This window comes from Lissotriton helveticus, chromosome 5_1, assembly GCF_964261635.1.
Source record: "Lissotriton helveticus chromosome 5_1, aLisHel1.1, whole genome shotgun sequence".
NCBI lineage: Eukaryota > Metazoa > Chordata > Amphibia > Caudata > Salamandridae > Lissotriton > Lissotriton helveticus.
Window position 1 is genome coordinate 913,519,235 of NC_136065.1, and position 7,138 is coordinate 913,526,372.

Below are 7,138 nucleotides of genomic sequence, written 5' to 3' on the forward strand. Positions count from 1 at the left end.
TGGTAGTATTGGACAAATTTACAATTTATTTTCCTTGCCTTCCCTACACTGGAACGGACGTGCGGGTGCGGTGTTACATGCTCTTCAAGGTAACACTTAGTTCATCCAGTGACCATCTACTCTCTCTAGATACACATGTGCTATCTAAGATTCAGATAATACCATGCTCCAGGCATCCATCCATTCAAAGTATATGCACACATACAGTTTCTGTTTCACCCACCCAGGCTGTTGTCCTTCCAACCATCCTTGCTTCATCATTGACCCAGCCATGCACCATACCATATTCTTTCCTTCCCAGCCACCTCGGGGGCCAAGCAAACACATATCATTCTTCTTTGCCAGCCATCATAAAATTTCTCGTCCTTCCACACTTACTTACACCCTTCTTTCGCTTTTCGTTCATCCCATCCATCAAGTTCATCTAAGATCTTATTGGGATTCTTCTCACCAAAAACTTCACAGCTAAGTCGAAGTACATTTAGAGGAGGCTACTACCTGGTTGATTTATAATACACCCGTGCAGAAAGCACACTATGCAGTCTTCAATCTCAATAAGTAAGGAATATATAGCTTACCTCTTCCCGCCACCACCGTGTGAACCCTCACAGGAACGTCCGGCACTTGCACCGCCTCCTCCCCAGAGTCCTCGCCCAACACCACCACCTCCGCGCTGGCCACGCCACCAGATGTTCCACCTACAAAGTACATTTAAGAATGTTAGAATACACCACTCACTACTATATAATATTTGGTCTAGGAGGAATAAACAAATGTTAAAAAAACGAAATACAATGTAATAATTTGTAACTGTCTACTCTAAAGTAAAAATGTCCCTTTTTCCACAAGAAATGTGTCCAATTAATCGTTAGCACTAAGCACTTTTCCATTTTCAGTTAAACGTTTACTTTTATGACAAATTTGATTTTAATAAATGTGTTTACTTTTAATAAAGCTTTTAAACTTAAATAGACTCTGTGGTTTTTGGTCCTCCAGACTAGAGTGGATGAGCTAAAGGTTTTGGAATTTTTGCAAGCATGAGTGCCTCTGGCACTTCTTGACTCTGACTCCGTACTCTTGTCCTGCGTTGGATAATCTAATGATCATTGGGGATCAATCATCGGTGACTTTGGGAGCTGAATGACTCTGCCACACTATCTAGTCATTAAGGAGATTGGGGGGTTCTTCAAAGTCTGATATCACTGAGGTATGTGGAAAGAAAGTCTACCTGCGCCTATTATAATTGATAAACAATGCACTATTTAGTGTTCATAGTTCGGTTTGTGCAGATTTGTCCCTGCAACAGTAGTAGAATGGATTGTCCTCCTATCCAAACCAAAAGTAAAGTAGTATCTTATTCTTTCTTGGTGGTCATTCACCTTTTTATTGTTGGCAATTGTCAAAGCATAAACATTTAGAAGACTTGAAAAGACATTATGGACAATCCCAGAGGACTGCACTCAGTGCATAGAGCTATTGCTGACTAGAATGGGAGTCCAATGGAATTGCCAAATGTGCAATCTTAGTTAGCTACACAGACAGACTAATAAGAATAATCTAGTAATACCACAGGGAGTCATAGTCGAGGCAGGATAAGAATTTAGATCCAGTCTACAAGAAGATCAAAGACGATTTAGAAAAAATCGAATGAGGAACGCTAGGAAAAAATAGGTACTCTATATTAAAATTAAAACTTACTGGGGCCAGCAAAGGAGCCCTCGCCTCCCCGATCCTGGCCTGCATCCTCCTGAACAGCACCCTCCTCCTCCTCCTCCTGTGTCCTCTTGCCCTTGGGGGGAGCTGATGTACAACATGAAAGAAAGAAAGACCAGAAAACATGGATGAGATTTGTCAACCAAATCAAACATTTCAAAAGAACAATAACAAAATATTTTGGAGAAATAGCAAATAGATAGACAACTATTCCACAGGATATATTGACCTATCTCATGTGGTATACTACGTTATTCGTATTGCCTGATTTGCGGACCGTTGACTTTGAAAGTTCCTATGTAACTCACTAAACAGACTACTAAAAAGGTTTGCCTAGGCCTGGCAGGCAGCAGCCCGCAGCACGCGAAGTGACAGACAAAGTCCATCCTGCTTGCAGATCAGTAAATACTCAAACTATCAATCCACCGACCACCACCACTATTTCTTCTTATAGCCATGTGTCTAAAAGGAAGTACTGGAATTCAGTCTGTTGGGGCTGATTTCGAAGTCCCTTGCGGCTCACATTCCTCCATTCCTCCGGCGCAAGGGAGGGCGTTCCTGCGCAGGAACGAATCCTAAAAGTGGCTGAGGGAAATCTACAAGATGTCAATCAGTCACTTTTAGGACAATGACGCGTGATTGAAACCCTGCGCCTGCTTGAAGCCGACGTACGGCTTGATGCAGCATTGGGGAGATAGGGCACCCCAGAGCATTGCTGGAGCTGCGCCATCGTTGGCACGCAACTCCAGCAATGCGCCGCCTTTACAGCACAGATGCGTAAGGCTTCTGTGACGTTTTGGGCCCATGGGTGGTGGTGGTGACATGGCGCACAATTACTGCCGCATCCCTGCTACTTTGCAGGGATGCGCCGGTAATGGAAAATATGACCCTTAGTGTCTAGCATTACGCAGTTCTTTACACTACACTCATACATAATTTCTCAGGCCAATGAAATGAACACAAAATACAAAACAAATAAGCATAGTAGCAAGCAAGGCTACTGAGAAGGAGAGCAGTGCACCTGAAATGCATAGAAGATTTTGAAATATAATTTACCTACAATGTAATCGGCAGCATTATTGCTCTTGGTAAAGAACAAAGATTTGCAAATAACAGAGCCGGATAAAACAGAGTAGTGATGAAATAGCTAGAAATAGCTACTACTACTCACCAAGCCCGGGGACCTCTATGCCGAGCGCGTCCAGCAAGTCCCGTTCCCGGTCCATGACATCCGTCCAGCGGTGGGTGGCCTGGTTATAGGTGCACCGGACCCCAGAGAGCTTAAACATGGCCCGGCACACCTTCTCCCACCGCTTCCGGCGCTCCCGGATGCCATAGCCGGTTGCGATCTTGCCGCCTCCCAGGATGGTCTTGGGGAGGCAGCGCTGGACGTAGAAGATTAGTGCGCCCACCTCCTCCGCGCTAAAGATCTCCCGTGGCATCACTTGCTCCCCCCTCAAACGCCCGCACGGGAGCCGGGCACGGGGTGCGGGACCCTTCCCCTTCTCAGGGTGCTTCCCGGCTCCCTTTACCATGGTCTGGGCAGAAATGAAGTTAAATGATAAAGAAGAAATAGAATAGGGAAGAAGAAAAGAAAAGAGTTTAAAAAAGTAGTTTAAAATTAACTAAAAGTAGCAGAAAACACAAAAATATAGAGCTAGAAAAATAGAGGGATAGATAATAAGTAAAATAGATCAAATAAACTTCAAACAAGCAAAGGATGGCAGAGATTCAGAGAGGATACAGAAAGCATGCCCAGAACCATAGCAATGAATGAGAAACAAGATGGCCCCGCCCATTCATGACCGCGTGGGTAAGTTCGCGCGAGATTTTCCTTGCGATCACGCGCGAAATTGTACTAGCGAGCAGCACACTTTGCGAGATTACACATAGCGGCCGGAAACGCAATTACGTCACGCAAACAAGATGGCCGCGCCCGTGTACGACCGCGTGGGTAAGTTCGCAAACGTATCACTACAAGCGCCTTGCGAACACGCAAAAAATCACGCAAACATACACGCCGCAAAAAAAAAAAGTGTATTCGCACGCATTTGCGGCTTCCAAAATCGATCTCGCACGGATTCGCGCCCCGCAAATTGCGCGAAATTGCAGAAAAACAATTTTTGCTAAACTGAAAGCAATCCCCAGGTGCAAAAGTTCAAACTTAACATTAGTAACCATTCACTCTAGTGCTTCCTGAGGGGCCCCTCCAGAGTTCAGTTGCCTATTTGCAACTATTCTATGACCCTGCTATGACCCAAACAGCAGGCTCATAGAATAGCTACAAGTAGACCATAAAGGTCCTGTGAAAAAAAATTGCACTGCAACAGAAAGCAAATTACAGATAAGGAAGGAAGCAGGTGCCAGCCAGACTGGAAGTTTCAAAATTACTGACACATTAATCACCCCCAAATTAATTCATGGCAGTTGAAGAAGGGCAGGTGTGCTTGCTTTCACTGCAACAGAAAGCAAATTACAGATAAGGAAGGAAGCAGGTGCCAGCCAGACTGGAAGTTTCTAAATCACTGACACATTAATCAACCACAAATTAATTCATGGCAGTTGAAGCAGGGCAGGTGTGCTTGCTTTTTTTCACCCCCATAATCTACAGTGATAAACAAACCTAATGGGTGGCAGTGAGGATGTACCAGAGGGTGGCATGGGTGTACCAGAGGGTGGCAGTGGTGAAATAGAGGGTGCTGTGAACCTGTGATGATAAACCAGACGTAGAAACAACATAGTCGCGGCCGTTGCGAGCCGAAAAGTAAGTTCGCAATTGCGGAATGGTCCACAAATCCTCGCGAACGCTCGCCAACACAAAAAACGTAAAAATCCGCAAATCCGCGAGAGTTCGCGTATTTTTGCGGATTGCGAATCCGTAAATTCGCAAATTCGCGTACGCGAGATCCGCTAGATCCGCCCATGCTTAAATAGGACCATGTAATGCCAGATATATGGGACACCAAATACACACAGTGTCTCACAATGTACATTATGCATACTACTGTCACAGGGTGGACACTCATACACACAAACCATTAACTATGTAGAATTTGCCTATATAACGCCATCATCCACTTAAGTCTGAGACACAAAGATACACTAATAGATCACATAACAAACACAAACTGATGTGGTTGCCTAATGTCATGGTCTACTCAATCAAGGGTAAATGCATTATCCATGACTTTGTTAAAAACATTTACAGTCAGAAGTCACATGGATTGCACACTGTGTCACACAGTCCCCAAATGCAGTGAACATGTCAAGAATGAACTTGTATTTCCCCAAAACCTCATTGGCACTGTGACCAAGCCTAAGAGGCTAAATGGAGTAGTTATGTTTCATGTTGCCTCACAATCATTGTGTCATGTGCCCCTCAAGTAGGGTGACCATATTCTAAAAAAAAAGACAGGACAGGGCATGGACATAGAATTCGCACTACAGTTTGCAGTAACCGTCAACATAAAAGTAGGACTATTTGACCGCTGTCGTAGACATAGGAAAAGGACTACTATGACATGCTCCACAGACACAGACAAATAATTACAGTCGACAAATCAGATGTGTGACACAGGCAGCAATGGATTTTTAAGCTAACAGCATGCACATAACAGGATGTGGGGTCTTGCTTTAAAAAATGACTGCACATAACAGCACTTGCCTACCTCTTAGACATTGTTGCCATTCTGACCATGACATATGTGTAGAAGTGTTTGATTCAGAAATATTTTGCATGTGAAATAAGGGTCTATCACCATATCTTCCTTACAGGTCAACTCCCATCAGAAGGTTAAGCTTCTGATGCTCGGAAGGTGCGCTCCATTGGGGTCGCAAATTGGCGATGCGTCATTACCACAGGAGGTGGCAGGACCTTCCTGGCTGGACCAAGAAGATCTCTGAAGTCCAGCTTGTCCTGTCAGCTCCGGATAAGAGGGATGGGCGCTGAACCCTGTCCCCTTACTTGCTCAGCATCTTAGCGGTTGTATTTCCTGACCTGGATGGGAAGTTGAACGCCACACAGCAGCAAGGAGGTGCCTGTTCTCACACCTTTTTTAATCATGCATGTTGTAGTATCTTAGCCTGCTGGCCCTTTTACAGGTTGTAAGACACCCAAAACCACTCTTCAGTTTTAAAATATGTATATGCACAAGGATTATGAGATGCCTGGTTATGCACCTTTCATCAGGGACATGTGAGGAAGTTATGTTCAGGGTAGTGACAGTAGTTCCTTGCTCATGTGATCAGCACACATTACAACAGCATGTTCAGGAGTAATGCAATTGCACAACATGTGTCAGCACATTGACTAATGTATAACCTGTTCTCAGGGTGGCCTCAACAAATCTATGAAGCATGTTGTTATTGGAGCACTCAAGTGTGAAAAGTCCATGCTATACATCCCGGCAGCAGGTGACGTTCTATGTTGAGGCCCTGGTGAGCATTGATTGGTCAGTGTGCTAATGTTAGGCTCCAGCCATGGTGCTCAGTGTATTCAAATGTATCCGGTGGGCCAATTACAGGTTTGCTAATTCATGTCACGTCACACTGGCCTTTCACATGATTGGGTGTAAGTTAGCATTTTCTCCATTCAAAAGAGTGAGTCCATGTATCTGACTCTGTAACTGTGACAACACATGCCATTCAGTGGCAAACACAGGTGGTCACTGGTAGAAACATGGCAGCAATTGTAATTCATGATGTTAGATACACATTCACAACGGTTGACATGTATGTAAATGCTCTGTACTCTTAATACTTGATGACTTTGTAAACCATTTGTTTGATGCATCACTGTCAGATTCAGAGATCTCAAATGTGCATCATTTCAGGGTAATTTAACAAAATTAGATGGTAAACAAGAGCAATGTAAGCTGTACAAAGTGTGCATTACATCTAAAAGAAGTGAGGAACATTCAGACTTGGCCCCCTACAAATGGGGACTTCTACAGTCTAGGCAGGGTTGGTACACAGTATTGACTGGACTCTTAAAGAATAGAGGTTCATTACGGATCACTGAAATAATATCGAGGGACAGAATATCGACCATCAAAAATATCGTTGACAAAATATCGACAGTCAAAATATCGAGTTTCTATCTCCAAACAGGTAAGTACAAAAATATCGAGTTAAAAATATCGTTTACAAAAATATAGTTGTAAAAAATATCGTATTTACTAAAAACAGTGTTAAATTAAATTAATATTAATAATTAATTACTAAAATATACTTACAATTACTTAAATTAACTTATAATAATTAAATAATTAATGAAAGTTAAATAAATATTTTTTTATTTCATATTTATTAAAACATATATATATAGTAACAAAATATAATAAAATAATACCCAAAAACTGAAAACTGACCCTGAACCCTAAAAATACCCCTTTACCCAAAAACCCCAAACTGACCCTGAACCCTA